The 16,648-nt window shown below is 37.3% G+C and overlaps 1 protein-coding gene across 1 annotated transcript in view; it reads right to left on the reverse strand.

The window, feature by feature from the left end:
- LOC148944380 (uncharacterized) overlaps nt 1-15,391 on the reverse strand; it is a 104,425-nt gene extending 89,034 nt beyond the window's left edge. The window contains exon 1 of the mRNA XM_089100304.1: nt 15,310-15,391. The gene's annotated coding sequence lies outside the window, so the exon portion shown is untranslated. The remainder of the gene's footprint in view (nt 1-15,309) is intronic.
- Nucleotides 15,392-16,648: the final 1,257 nt, after the last annotated feature.

Genomic DNA, 16,648 nt, shown 5'->3' on the forward strand with positions numbered 1-16,648 from the left:
AAAGAAATTATTTCACAAATTAAGTTATATTTTTTATGTTACATCTTATTCGTTTTATTATCCTATAGGCTAGGCTCCTTCTTAGGGTGCCATAATTCTTTCTTTTTTATGATTTAAGAGTTTAACCAAATGGAATTTTGAGTGAAATAATTTACCCCATAAGTTTTAATTGTGTCTCTCTCCCTCTCTCTCTCTCTCTGTTACCCTCAGTTGAAAAAGCATACATTTTTTTTCTTATATCCTGTGTGGTGAAAAAGGGTTTTTTAACCCTCTCTTTGAGACTCATTTGACTAAAAGCTTATAATTAGCATACCTGTCGTGAGATATATATAGCCTATTTGAGATTTAAAATTCTTTTAAAAACACACAGTGTGTGTTTTAAAAAAGTGCAAAATATGCTTAATGTGTAGGGGTGGGCTTTGGTATTAAGGAAGGGGTGGCGCCCTCCATCAATATTCTGAACAAAATCAGTTGAAACTAATATGCAAATTGGGCTATATTTTTATGCGCATCGTATCTAAAATATTGATAGGTTAAGCTCCTCCTTCTTAGGGAGTCATGTTTCTTTTTTATGATTTACGAGTTTAAACAGATGGAGTTTGGAGCGAAATAATTTACCCCCATAAGTTTTAATCATGTTTTTCTTAGTTGAAAAAGCATACATTTTTTTCTTTTATCCTGTGCGGTGAAAGAGATTATTTTACGAGTTGTGTTATATTTTTTATGTTACATTGTATTCGTATTATTATCCTATAGTCTAGGCTCCTTCTTAGGGTGCCATAATTCTTTCTTTTTTATGATTTAAGAGTTTAACCAGATGGAATTTTGAGTGAAATAGTTTACCCCCATAAGTTTTAATTGTGTCTCTCTCTCTCTTACCCTCAGTTGAAAAAGCATACATTTTTTTCTTTTATCTTGTGTGGTGAAAAGAGATTATTTAACCCTCTCTTTGGGACTTACCTGGCAAAAAAACTGAAATTTAATTTTTTATTCAAGGAAAATGGTGATGAATATCGAGACCAGAAAATACCAAGGGTAGATGACAGATCTCTACCTAACATGGATGAAATGGACTTGATTAACTCAATGAATATGACCAGAGAATCCGTGATTAACTACGCGCCCCCACTTGCTAACCAGAACATTTCTGAAGAGTTAGCTAATGATGTCTCTCAAATGAAGCTAACTCTTGACGCATGTGACTTTATCAGCTAGTTACGTATATTAGGTTATGGAGTAATTGCGGGGAAAAGAGGAGGGGTGGGGGGGGCACAAAATACCCCTTATTTCTATTTACTATCTAGTAAATAGAAATTACCAATCTACTCTTACTATCTACAACCCTATCTAGTTTCTTTTCAAAGTAATCCCTAGGGAAATTAACACAGGGAAATTAGCATAGTGAAAATAGAAATGATTCCAAGCGCATGACCTCTTACGTCACAACACACCTATTAAAAATCCGTTTTTAAAGTCGGCAAAAAACCCCAAAGCCTGCTGGCAAGTGTTTTAAGTTAAGCCCTGGGAGCATAGGAGGGTTTCATGGAAGTGCTGGCTATAAAAACTTTGGAGGGGGTTCATTCGATCGGAAATTGGAAATTATAGTTCCCTTTTTAAGAGTCAAAAGTGATAGGAGGGCAACTAGCCTCCATGCCCTTTTTCCCCAAATGAATAAGATCAAAATTTTAAGATAGCTATTTTGTACAAAATAGTCCAAAGATCATATAACTTAGCTTCTGAGGTTGACACAGCCCCTCAGAACTCAGGCAAGGGTTGTAAAGTATGCCCGGAGGGTATGCAAAGGTTTTGGTGCAAGGAATGGTTTTATTAACTTTCACACTTACAGGGGGGCTTACAAACTCTCATACTCACTCACTCACACTTAATCACTTTCTTAATCACTCTGAATCACTCACTCACGCTTACTTACACTCACAATCACTCACTCCCTCGCTCACATTCATTCACTCATTCCCACTCCCACTCACATCCAGGTGGAAGAAATGGTCATATAAACTTTGGGAGGGGGGCTTATTTGATTGGTAACTGGAAGTCCTAGCAGCCTTTTAAGAGTCAACAGTGATTGGGGGGTAACTCGACCCTTCGACGCCCGATGGAGGGGGATTTTCCGCCGGAGAAATTCTCTTTGGAAGAATTTTTCGTTGGGGAAACTTTCCATTGCGAAGGGAGGATTTCCAGAAAAAAAATTCACAGAGGGTAGGGACATTTTGAGCATGATTTAAAAAACATCAGAATTTGAAAAAATCAAGTTTTTTTTTAAACAAAGATAGACCAAAGAGAGTTTTCCAGGTTGAATTGTCTTTAGGAAATTTTCTGGTGGAATTTTCAGTGAAGATGAAATTGTCCGGAGGAAATTTTTCGTAGAGGTGTGAGGCGGGTTTTCCGGCACTATTTAAAAAATAATCAGAAACAAGAAGCGAACAAAAATTACTGCGTATATGAGGGGGGCTGCCCCCTCCTCAATACCTTGTTCTTTAGGCTAAAGTTTTACTTTTTGGCCCAATTATTTAAGAATGGCTACTGAATCAAAAGGACAGTTTAATTAGAATAAAAAGCTTTTTTAAAGCACTAAAAAAATTTAGTGTGAAGAGCGAGGTATTGAAGAAGGGGCAGATCCCTTCATATACGGAATAATTTCTGTTTGTTTTAAGATCTAAAGTTGCACCTTACTTTCAATTTGAAAAACTTATTTTGTTTTAATTGTTGATCATTTTCCAAATACTCTCAGAAAATTTGCCTCATCCCTCAATGGGAAAAGCCACCCCTACTAAGAAATTGCCCATGAAAAGTTTCTCCTGAGTACCCTTTTCTCCTCCTACGAAAAGTTCCCCCCAGGAAATTCCATCTTCGGAGAGACTTCACCTCAGAAAATTTCCTACGTTCCTGGGATTCTTACAACCTGGATACACATAGTGTCTTTTGATTTAATCAAACATCTCCCTCAACATTCTCTGAAAATTTGACTAAATACTATTGACTGTTTCTGATAAAGCCTATTGTGTTTGCACTCTTTTGACAACCACGATGGATATAGTGTCCTTTGATTTAGTTCAACACCCCCCTCAACATTCCCTGAAAATTTCACCTTAATATCCTTAAGCATTTCTGAGATATGGCAAGTGCTATCTTTTGAGTAGCTGGATGGACAAATTATCCTTTGATTTAGTTCAACATTTCCCCGAAAATTCCCTAAGAACTTCAACTTAATGCCCTTAGCCGTTCCTGAGACATTACAGCCAAGCCTTTTTAACAGCCTGAATGCACATAGTGTCTTTTAGTCTTGTCCAGCCCTACTTTAGTTTATCCCTTCAATATTGAATGTAAGTTTCAACTTGATGCTCTTATCTGTTCGTGAGGTATGGTATATACGTCCTTTTAACAACCAGAATGCACATAGTGTCTTTTGATTTTTCTCTCAGTATTCCCCGAATGTTGAAGATGAATAACCTTAGCCGTTCTTGAGATACTGCAGATACGCCCTTTTGACAGCCTGGATGAACATAGTGTCTTTTGATTTTGTTGAGTATCCTCTTAATATTCTCTGAAACTGCAGTTAATTTCCTTGGCTGATACTAAGATATTGCAGGTACGGCCTTCTGAGAAACTGAATGTATATAGTTTCTTTTGATTTATTTGAAAACTCCCTAGAAAATTAATTTAATACTCGTAGTCGTTCCTCAGACATTGCAAATATACCCTTTTGACAAGCTGGATACAAATATTGTCCTTTGACTTGGTGCAACATCCATCTCAGAATTCCCTAAATGCTTTAACTCAATAAACTTAACCGTTCCTGAGATGTTGCAGTTATACCATTCTGACAGCCAGATAGTACAATATTTATTTTAGTTTAGGTTATCATCCTCCTCAGAATTTGGTGATAATTCCATCTTAATACCGTAGCCATTCCTTATATGTTGCAGATACACTATTTTGAAAACTTGGATGTACATATTATCTTTTAATTTAGTTCAACATACCGCTCAAAATTCCCAAGACATTTAAAGTTCGCACCCTTAGCAGTTCCTGATATATTGCAGATACGCCCTATTGACAACCTGGATGCATATGGTATATTTGACTTAATTCAACCTCATCAATTACTGAAGAGAAGACAGATAGTTTCTTTTTATTTTGTTCAACATCCCCCGCATCATTACCTGAATCTTTCAACTTGATACCCTCAGCCGTTCCTCATATTTTTTTGATGTATCCTTTTGACAACCTGTATCCATACGGTTTTTTTTATTTAATTCAACACCTCTGTCGGTATTTTATGAAAAGTTTCAACTTAATATCCTTCGTCGTTCTTGAGATTTTGTAGATATGCCTTTTTGACAATCTGGATGCAGATATTTTTTTTGTTGAAATTTAATACCCAAATAACTATTCTTTATGAGTTTCAGCTTAAAACCTTTACCACTCCTAAGAAATTTCAGGTACAATCTTTTTCTAGCCTTCTCGCTCCCCCTCACCCCCCTCAAAATTCCTTGAAATTTTCAAATTACTACTCTTAGTCGTTCGTTCCTGAGATATGTAGATGTACTCTTTTGACAACCTGGATAGACATGGACACCCTTCAGCATTCTCTGAAATTATCAAATTTATATTGTAAACCTTCCCTGAGGTTTTGTAGATAAGCCCTTTTGACACCATCGGTGCATACAGTGTCTTTTTTTAACTTTCCTTGAAATGTTCAACTTAGCACCCTTAGCCGGGATTTTATAGATAAGCCCTCTTTTCGCTTAAAAGACATACGTCTAGAAATTGCCAAATTTGATTATCTACAGCCCTTGTCCCAGTGCCTGTGGGGCTATGTTACCTGTGGAGGCACATATAATAGATCTTTTGACTATTTTGGTCAAAACACCTATCTCAAATTTTGATCGAATGTCTATTGAGGCTACGAGGGTGGGTTAGCAAATAAAATCAAGAGACACGGGTCTTCTGCCCTCTAATTACTTCTGACTCTAAAAAGGATACTAGAACTTTCAATTTCCAATCGCGAGAGTCCCCTAAGATATTTTTACAATCACCTCCTTCACATGAAGACGCAGTAAAAAAAGCCAATAAATAAATAATACATCGAAGGCTGATAGCTCTTTACTGCAAACAACGCTAGAATAAATAATTTCTGAGACCACTATCATGATAAATGTAAAATCGCGACGAAAGGACAATTTTTCAAATTACTACGAGGACAATTTTTCACTGGCTGTTAATTGTCCTCGTTTTCTTCCTTTCTTCGCGATTTTATGTTTTAACAACGCTAGAGGGCCTCCTCCTGCCCTCAAATGATGGACATGAGCGGGATGGCGAGTTTATGCACACCCTGACAGTGTGGGGAAAGTAAAACCCTAATTGCGAAACCTTCGCGCTTTTACGTTACATATTTTAGGGTTTCACATTTTCAATGACATTTTTTCTTTCTTCAAAACTTGCTTTTTCAATTTCACTTACTAAGGGATCTAATACAGTGGTGTCATTTCATTCTGAGCTAAGGGGGGAGGGGCTAAGCACCATCTGTGGCACTCTAAATTGTCTGGCTCACAGTTGTTTAAGATCATTGTTTTATCACAGTAGTTAGCAGAGGTCTCTAAAAAAATCGACTCATAATAGTAACAAGCATCTTAAAAGTGCTGAATGAATACAGAGAGAACTTAAGTCGGAAAGTAATTTACAGTTTTATTGCAACATTGGGAATGGACAAGGTGTCATTTTTACAAAAATATCAACCATAGCATTGAAATCCAACAATTTGAAAGGAGCCTTTTCACTAAATATCAACATCAGATCACTGAGTCTTCTGTCACCGTTGATCTTAAATAGGTTTTAATCAGGCTTAGCGCAGAAAAGAATCTCTCACTACTAGCCGTTGTGATAGACAGAGTAATGAAGATTTGCATATTGCCCTGGGACAATCGCAAAGTTCAAAGAAATCTTTTGGCTTATTGGCTACAGAGTCTATAGATCTTCTCACCAGATCTGTTTGCGAGACCAATAAAGTTATGTCAACATAAGTTTATTATTAACACGCTGCTATACTAGTTAGTTGGCTAGTGTTGAAAAATGGCGGCGAATCGACATGTATCGCAGAGATTGACTCTAACTGTGGAAGAGCATTCATGGAGCTTCTTTCAAATTTGGAGCACAATCTCTCTGTCACAAGAAAATGATCCCTTCTGAAAGTATTTTTAGTTGATTCTTTCACTTCAGCAAGATTGCTTATTCCCAACGTTCACATTGTTACAAAATCATGTAAGCAAGAAGCAACTTGCTGTGCAGGCTTTGGTCTTTTACATGAAGAACCAGAATTCTGAGCATTTTCATAAGGTCTTCAGTGAAACTGCACTCGCAAGAAAAATCTTTTGCTTTATGAAAGATTTCACCAAAGCCATCATCAGTTTGCATGTCTAAATTTATCTCGCTTACCTGCAATAAGACCAGTAGCTCTAGAGAAAACTAGGTCTACCTGCTGCAGCTGTTCAGACAAAGTTCGTGGCACAATTTTTTTTTCTCCACTAGATGGGGTATAAATATAAATTCAAATGTCTGAAGTCTGGTTGCGAGTTCGTGGGCCTGAACTGCCGATTCCCCGTCACTAGATGTTCCGGTAATTGATAAAACAGCCAAAATACAGTTGTATCTATTCAGTACCTTGTTCGCCGATCTATTTCGGTATGCCCAACTGTAGTAGATGGTTTCTCCACATGGAGAACAGTTATACTGTTGGGATTTTGAGCATTAACAAACAGCCGGTGGCATCTCTTGCTATTCACATTAATACAGTATAGCTCTGGAAGAGCGGAGATGAAATATGCCATTCACCTCAAGTTCTGAATGAAATAACCCAATACAAGATTCAGTCTATGAGCAAGGAAGTTAATGTAAATTGCATGCGGTGCAATTTCTATAATACAGGCTTGTACACCTGAAAAGTGGTCGCTAATGACATTGGTTTGGTATTTTCATGGAAAAATTGAAAAAACAACAAGTTTTCACATAATTCTGTATATTGAACAGTAAATTCCCCTCCCCTCATCGTAGATTTTCTTGAATTGACATCAGTTGATAGGTCTGAGTTTTTCTTTTATTGCTCAGGTTGTTCTTGTATAGCTTTTATTTGTTATGTTTTTTTCGTGTTTTTCTTGATTATTTTATAAGTTGGTTCAAGCTAACCCCCTTCCCGTTCATAAAGCCTTTCGATTGTGAAGTTGAAATATTGCTCCTTTGATTGTTGGTACAATTTCTTTTTAACTCTGTTATTAATAAATTATGTCCTTTTTCACATGCTTATTTTGTTCTAATCTTAGGTGTGTGAGATTAAGTACCGTCCTTCAAGATTTGTATCGACTCTTTTAATTGCCCTTTTATATAATATAATTTTCTTGTCTTTCATATCTTTCCTGAAATCTAAAAAAAAATTAATGGTCGGAAATTCCGGCTTTGATTTCTTTTCAAAATTCAAGAAGCTATATTTCAAGACAATTCAAGTAACAAAATTCATGAAAAAACCATCTTGAGTGAAACCAAATTTCAAATTTCAAAGTGTTGACTGGAGGCAAAGAAGAAAAAGCATAAGGAACTTGCAAAATCTCATACGGTCTGGCGTTTATTAACAATAATACGTCTATGGCAGCTAGGAGCATAAAAGGCTGCCGTTGTAAAAATATGGTGTTTTATTTACGAAGTCGCAGAACAAAGAAGACCTGAGTCACACACGACAGAAAAATGGGTCAGAACAGATTCACAAACAGACTCACAGGAATATAGAGTACAAAATACGTATACGTATAATACGTATAGAGGGGCAGGGCCTTATCCAGGAATTTATCCAGAAATTTATCCAGGGGGGGCTATACAATAGAAATTTTAAAAAACGCATAATAAATTTGTTTATTCATTTTTTCAAGTTTTTACGAGTCAGACAAACTTTTCGTGGGGGGAGGGGAGGGGGAGTTCAAACCCTCAAATCCCCCTGTATACGGCCTTGTAGAGGGGACCACTACTCCAGAATCACTTAACGGACATGTATTATTTTATTACGGATCCTGGCTCAATTACTAGATTGAAATGAAAGTTGGTCACCGTGGCTGTAACAACAAGGCAATAGAAATGTGTTGCGATATATGAAAGAAGAATAAGAAATAAATATGTTTGGTAATGAACCCCATAATATATTTTCACGAAAAACAGTTATATTAGAGATGGATTTTTTTTAATTGAGGACACTTTTCTACACAATTTGTCTTTTCACAGTTCAAATCAAATCGACAGAAATTGTGACAGATGAATTGGGGCCCCTCCTAAACTCAGGGTGGGGCTATAGCCCCAGACAGCCCCATCCCTCTAAATGACGCCACTGATCTGATAGGTGGCATTCAAGAAGGAGATTTTAATATCCATGTACTTTTACTCCTGAAAACTTCAAGGGTATATGACATGTACGAGCCCCCCCCCCCGAAAAAAATCTTTGAGTAAAACCCCCTCCGAAAGAAAATCCTGGGTACGGCCTTGCAAAAGGAAACTGACCTGTTTCTCTGGATACTTGAATTATACAGGCTTATCTTCTTTTTGACAACACTTTTTGCAGAAATTGAATTTAAGCTGAGGGGGGAGATAAGGTCTGGGAGGGGCAAACTTGGGTCTGAAGGGGGCCAGTTGCCCCCCTCCAGACCCAATAGTTTCTGTTCGTCTTTAGTCTCAATGTCACTCTTTACTTGGATTTAGGAAAAGCTAGTCTTGTATTATTTAATATGTGTTCGGTAACAAAATGTGCCAAGAGTTCAGGGACAAGGAGCGTGTTAGTATGCAGTCGAAAGTGAGAAACTACATATTTTGATAGTTCTAAGGAAATTAGCTGTCTCAAAACTTTAACTTGATAGTATTTTACCCTAATTCGGGCCAAATTTGTAATGGGAACACGGAATATCAGTAATTAGCAACTCCCTGAATTGTGGCCACAAAGTTTACATTAAGTAGCAAAAGAATATTAACGTAGAACTCAAAAAAGGGAAATTGAGAATGGAATAACTCTAAATCAATTATGTAGTCATAGGCAGCGCACTAGCGATGCCTAAGCAAAGAACGATGTGGGCACAATGTGTTTTTTTTTCTTTCTTTTTTTTTCTCCATACCCGGGCACTTCGTATCGAAGGAGTTGTCATAGAAAGTTCAAAAAGGGCTCATTCGATTGCAAATTGGAGTGGCTAGTGCCCATTTTAATAGTCGAAAATAATTGGATGGCAACTAGCCCCCCCCCCCACCCATTATTCCCCCAAACAGATAGCCATTTTGTTCAGCGTAGTTGATTTCCAGATAGAAAATATCTCTTTGAGAAGGACACCCCCCCACAACCCTCGGGGCAAGGGTTTTAAGTTATGCCCTGGGGGCATATAAGGTTTTTATAGAAGGCGTTGTCGTAGAAACTTCAAAAAAAGACTCATTCGATTGAAAAGTCAAAAGGCTGGTGCCCTTTTTAATAGTTGAAAGTGATTGGAGTACAACTAGCCCCCTCAAGCCCATCATTCCCCCAAACACATCCAATCAAAATTTTGAGATAGCTATTTTGTATAGCGTAGTTGATTTCCAGATAGAAAATATCTTTTTGAGGAGGACACCCCCCCACACCCCTCGGGGCAAGGGATTTAAGTTATGCCCTGGGGGCATATAAGGTTTTAGTAGAAGGTGTTGACATTGGAAACTTTAAAAAAGGCTCATTCGATTGGAAATTCAAAGGGCTAGTACCCGTTTTAATAGTTGAAAGTGATCGGAGGGCAACTAGCCCCCCCCCCCCGCGTCCATCATTCCCCCAAACACATCCAATAAAATTTTGAGATAGCCATTTTGTTCAGCGTAGTTGATTTCCAGATAGAAAATATGTTTTGAGGTGGACACTCCCCTACAACCCCCGGTGCAAGGGTTTTAAGCTATGCCCTGGGGGCATATAAGGTTTTTATTGAAATATTTGTAGTAGAAACTTAAAAAAGGGCTCATTAGATTGGAAATTCAAAGGGCTAGTGCCCTTTTTAATAGTCAAAAGTGATTGGAGGACCACTAGCCCCCCCTCCCCACGCCCACCATTCCCCCAAACACATCCACTCAAAATTTTGAGATAGCCATTTTGTTCCGCGTAGTTGATTTTCACATAGAAAAAATGTTTTTGAGGAGGACACTCACCCAGAACCCTTGGGGCAAGGGTTGTAAGCTATGCCCTGGGGGCATATAAGGTTTTTATAGAGGCCGTTGTCATAGAAACTTCAAAAAAGGCTCATTTGATTGAAAATTCAAAGGGCTAGTGCCCTTTTTAATAGTCGAAAGTGATTGGACGGTAACTAACCCCCCGCTCACGCCCACCTTTTCCCCAAACACATCCAATCCAAATTTTGAGATAGCCATTTTGTTTAGCGTAGTTAAAAGTTCTGGAAATTAGGTCTTTGAGGATGACAACCCCCTCACAACCCTCAGGTCAAGGATTGTCAGTTATGCCCTGGGGGTATATTAAGTTTTTATAGAAAGCGTTGTCGTAGAAACTTCAAAAAGGATTCATTCAATTAGAAATTGAAATGGCTTGTGCCCTTTTTAATAGTCGAAAGTAATTGGAAGGCAACTAACACCCCTTCAATCCCCACCATTTTCCCAAACACATCCAATCAAAATTTTGAGATAGCCATTTTTTTCCACGCAGCTAAAATTCAGAAAATTATACCTTTGAGCAGGACACTCCCCTCACCGTTTTTAGGGCAAGGGTTGTAAGTTGTACCCTGGGGGCATATAATATTTTATTGAAATCTTTGTCATACAAACTTGAAAAAGGCTTCATTCAATTGGAAATTAAAAGGTCGGGTGTCCCTTTTAATAGTGGTATGCGATTGGAAGTCAACTAGCCCCCCTCTCTCGCCCACCTTTTGCTCAAGCACATCCAATCAAAATTTTTAGATAGCCATTTTGTTCAGTGGGTTTCCAGATAGAAATTCTGTTTTGGAGTAGGACACTCCCCCACAGCCAGCAGGGCAAGGGTTGTAAGTTATCCCTTGGGGGCATATAAGATTTTTACTGAACGGGTCGTCGTAGAAACTTCAAAAAGGGCTCATTGGATTGTTAATTGAATAGTACCCTTCTTAATAGTCAAAAGTGATTGGAAGGCAACTAACACCCTTTCCACGCCCACCATTTCCCCAAATATATCCAATCAAAATTTTTACGTAGTCATTTTGTTCCACGCAGTTTAAAGTTCAGGAAATTATACCTTTGAGCAGGACACTCCCCCACAGTGTTCAGAGCAAGGGTTATGAGTTATGCCCTGAGGGCATATAAGGTTTTTATTGAAATGTTTGTCGTAGAAACTTGAAAAAGGGCTCATTCGATTGAAAATTTAAAGGGCTAGTGCCCTTTTCAATAGTAGAGAGTGATTTGAGGGCAACTACCCCCCCCCCCCTCACGCCCACCTTTTCCCCAAACACATCCAATCAAAATTTTAGATAGACATTTTATTCAACGCAGTTAAAAGTTTTGGAAATTAGGTCTTTAAGGATGACAACCCGTCCCCACTCCGAAAACCCTTAGGGTATGCCCTGGGAGCATGTAAGTTATGCCCTGGGAGCATGAAAGGTTTTTATTAAAATTGATGTTGTAAAAACATCCAAAAGAGCTCATTCAGTTGAAAATTGAAAGAGCTATTGCCCTTTTAATAGTCGAAAGTGATTGAACGGCAACTACTCCCCCTATCATGCCCACCATTTACCCAAGCACATCCAATAAAAATTTTGAGAAATCCATTTTGTTCAACGTATTCGAAAATTCTGGAAATTAGGTCTTTTAGGATGATAACCCCATCAGAGCTTTCAGTGCAAGGGTTGTAAGCTATGCCTGGGGGCATACAAGGTTTATATAGAAAGTTGCTGTAGAAATTTCAAAAGGAGCTCATTTGATTGGAAATTGGAATTGCCCTTTTTAATAGTTGAAAGTGAGTGGAGAGTAATTAGCCCCTCTTATACCCTCCATTTCCCCAAACACATGCACTCAAAGTTTAGAGATGGTCATTTTGTTCAACGTAGTTGAAGTTCTGGAAATTATGTATTTGAAGGATGACAAACCCCCCAGAGTCCCCAGGGCAAAGGTTGTAAGTTATGCCCTAGGGGCATATAAAGTTTTTAATCATAGAGACTCTATGAAAAAAAATTTCAAAAGGGGCTCATTCAATTGAAAATTGAGAGGGCTAGTGCCCTTTTTAATAGTTGAAAGTGATTGGACGGTAACTAACCCCTCTCACGCCCACCATTCCCCAAAACACATCCAATCAAAATCTTCAGATAGCCATTTTGTTCAATGTAGTAGAAAGTTCTTGAAATTAAGTCTGTGAGGATGACAGCCCCCCCCCCCCCAGTCCTCAGGGCGAGGGTTGTAAGTTATCCCCTGGGGACATATAAGGTTTTTATTGAAAGCGTTGTCGTAGAAACTTCAAAAGGGCTCATTTGATTGGAAATTGAAAGGGCTAGTGCCTTTTTTAATAGTTGAAAGTGATTGGAGAAAGACTAACGCCCCTCTCACGCCCACCATTTTCCCAGACACACCCATCCAATCCAATCAAAAACCCATTCACGCCCATCCTATCAAAATTTTGAGATAGCCATTTTGTTAAACGTAGTTGAAAGTTCTGGAAATTAGGTCTTAGAGGATGACAACCACCCTCACATCCCTTAGGGTAAGAGTTGCAATTTATTCCCTGGGGGTATATAAGGCTTTTATAGGAAGTGTTGTCGTAGAAACTCAAAAAGGGCTCATTTGATTGGAAATCGAAAGGATTAATACCCCTTTCATTAGTTAAAACTGATTGGAATGCTTGAAGTTATTATTTTAGAGATTGATTTAGGTACAATGTATTATTTTGTTGTTGTTTTTGTTTACACCAGGGCACTTTGTATCGAAGGATTTGTCGTAGGAACTTCGAAAAGGGCTCATTCAATTGAAAATAGAAAGGGTTGATGGCCTTTTTAATAGTCGAAAGTGATTGGAGGAAAACTAATCCCCCTCCCACGCCCACACTCTCATTTGACTTTATGTTTGAAAACTAAATGTTGCCAAAAGATTAAATCAAAATGCACTGTGTTAATGCTAATTCCTAATAAGGCATCTCAGCAGTATCCCAAGTACGACTGAGGGTTTTTTGTTCAAACTTTTGGGGATGCTTCTCCTCTTAATATTTAACCAAATCAAAATAGCGTAAGTGTATCCAAACTATCAAAGAAAGTAAACAGATTTTTTTGCTAATAGCATCAAGTTTTCTATTTCAGGTCAACTGGAGGAGGTATGAAACTAAATTAAACACTGCTATTTGTGTCCAGATTTTTAAGAGGGTGTAGCCTATGTTGTTAAAAATTGCTGAAAATTCTTCTCCGGCATACAAATAGCAGGCCTAACTATAAATCTTTAAAAAAAACGAAAAGTTTAAAAGTATTATTTTCTTTTTCTCTGAAAAGACTATGTCAATATAAAACGAACAGAAATTAATTAAAAAAACTTTTTCCCCAAAATAAACTTTTCAAAGAAAAGTAAAGAACTCTATTAAACAAAAAGTGAGCAAAAATAAAATCAAGTAATCTACCAAGCGTGAAACTACAAAAAATCAGCATCGATAAATAAATGAAACCCAAAACGAACAGAAATTACAATAAATAACCGAGTCAAACTCAAAACGAGCAGAAATTAACATAAGTAGGGCTCAAAACATCTATGCCTTCCCAAGGCCAGAACATAATTTGCACTTTACTGAAAAAAGTACAAATGAATGTGTATTGTCAGTTTAATATACACATACTGATATTTAGTAATCAAAATCTTAATATTATTTGATTTATTAAAGTTATAAAAGAAAAAACATTTATATTTTTTTATAAACGTTTGTGTGAGGAACGTGTGTAAACGTGTGTGTGAGTAAGAGGGGGGATATCTGCCCACTGATCACTTTGACTCTTAAAAAGAGCAGTATAACTTTTGATTGAATGAACCCTCTCCGAAGTTTATAGGACCAGCCTTTTTATAAAAACCTTAGATTCCCCAGGGCGTAACTTACAACCCTTACCATGAGGGCTATAGCGGGATTTCATCATCAAATACATAATTTATGGAAGTTTCAACTACGCTGTACAAAATGTCTATCTAAAAATTTTGATTTTGATATGTTTGGTGAAATGAATGGAACAGGGGGGGGGGGGTTAACCTCTAAATATTTTTGAATGTAAAACGGCCACTAGAACTTCTGATTTCAATCCAAGCAGCCCCCTCTGAGGTTTATAAGACCACCCTTTCTAGTAAAACCTTATATCCCCCAGGGAAAAACTTACAACCCTTGCCCTGAGGGTTGGGGGGGAAGGTTGTCAACTTCAAAGTCATAATTTCCGGACCTTTTAACTACGCTGAACAAAATTTTTGTCTCAAACTTTGTTCGGATGTATTTGGGGAAATAATTAGTATGGGGAATAGGCGCTGGTTGCCCTTCAATCACTTTTGAATATGAAAAATGGCACTAACCCTCTCAATTTCCAATCGAATGAGCTCTTTTTGAAGTTTCTACGACATTTCTTTCTATAAGAAGTTCCCTGGTAAAAAAAATAATACATTGTGCCCACATCGCTCTTTACTTAGGCAGCACTAATGCGCCGCCTATGATATTTTCTATTATACAGCATTAGAAGTGCCGACTAGACCAGGTAAGCCCCCTCCTAAAATTCAGCCTCTGGGCGCCCATGACTATTAAGATTTTCATTTTTCACTATTAAGATTCTTTAATTATCTTTAAATAATGGCTTTTTATTACTAGACAGTTTTTCCTAAAAATACGTATTTAAACTTTTGGCTATTAAGGACCGTGTTTAGCTCTTTGCTAAGTTGTAGCTATCACTGTATCCATGACAAAAAAAAACACTTAAATGGTGATGGGAAAAATAGTTACTTTGAAAGTGTGAAGCAGCCTTTAAAATAAAATATATTTCTTTAGCGCATATTAAGGAAGCATCCAGAATTATATTGGTATGTGACACAACACATCGATGGGGCATGGTCACCGCTCCACGCACAACTTTTGCCACTAATAAACCCACAGCACTTTACTTTTCTTCAGTATTCGACTAGTTACAACTCCTTTCTCACATAAGCTATATAAACGAAACTAGGAGCAGTTTTTGTGACGGGGAGGGAGAGTGGATGTTACATTATATTTCCTGTCTTTGGCAACATATCCTATTAAAAATCTTGTACAAATTAATCGGAGGGGCCTCTAAGCTCATTTACCATTTATTGAAATAATCCTTGTTGAAACTTTCAAAAACACATCCAAGATCTAATAGAAAATAGCAAGACTCTCCACAAGAGAGGACTGATGTTCTCTTTGGGATATTTTATGTTGGCTCATGACATTCTAAGAGAAGCTTCCTTAAAAAAAATGGGCGGAATCTTTTGCTGCAAGGATAATTTTGCTACAAATAAAACTTTGAAGTGGTAGTTCGAAAGAAAAAGTATAATAAAAAAGCACAAAAAATATCAAGTGCTACCCTGTTCTTAATAATGTATAATTTTTCTCATATGAAAGCTAATCAAAATGAAATATCAAGACAAATAATATTAACTTCAATAGTGTAAACTATTGAACTTCAAAATATGAACTTTCGAAAGAAAGAAAGAAACAAAATAAATAAATTCAGTCACTCAGAAAATAGCGGACATCTATCAATTTCGTTTCATAGTTTTAAATAACCTTGATTTAGTCGACATCTGCCAGCTTTAATACATATTTAGAGGGCCGAAGTAACCTACGAATGCCGCTGATCCTTAATCCTATCTGATTACTATATTTTATACATATGTATATGTTGAACCTGTGCTTGTAGATCAGGGCCACCATTGTGAGGAGGGGGACAATTTCCCCCTCAATTCACAATATTTTCAGTAAAAAATGAAAACAAATAAAAAATTTCACCCTCACGACTATAATCTGAAAAGTTCCTTCTTTTGTATATCAAATTAAAAAATATTACTTTATCTTTCCGATATTTTCATGAATTTGCAATACAAAATGTTGTACTGTGCGCCAGTATGACCTGTGAGACAGCACGGCAATATGAATACCATTTCAATTGTTCTGAGAATTTTTACCCGGTAGTATTTCGATCCCGTTCGGGCCAGAATCGGTGTTAGTGGAACCAAATTATAGAAATTAGTGCTGTGATTCGTGGTCTCTCGTTTCACTCACAAAGAGCAGTAGATCCCTATTTTTTTCAGTCGAATGAGATCTTCTTTAATAATCTACGACTGTGGGTTTGATCAGCGGACCTCTGTGGATTGTAATCAAAATTTTACCTTTTAAATTTTCGGTTTCTGTTGACAAGAGTTGCTCTTTACTTAAAGCTTGTTACTGCGATGTTTTTTAACCAAGGTTTTCGAAACCTTTCAGATACCCAATCAGTAGCCATTTTTTACATTCAAATTTAATATTCGTCTGGAAACACATCGATAATGATGAGTATCCCGAAAATAGTGCCCCCCCCCCCAAATAAAAACAAAAAAAATTTCCTGATCAGTAGAGCGGCTCTAAAAAATCATAAATGAATATTCAAGGTTATCATTTCTATAG

Source organism: Artemia sp. Qi Xiang Cuo, chromosome 14, assembly GCF_049724085.1.
Source record: "Artemia sp. Qi Xiang Cuo chromosome 14, ASM4972408v1, whole genome shotgun sequence".
NCBI lineage: Eukaryota > Metazoa > Arthropoda > Branchiopoda > Anostraca > Artemiidae > Artemia > Artemia sp. Qi Xiang Cuo.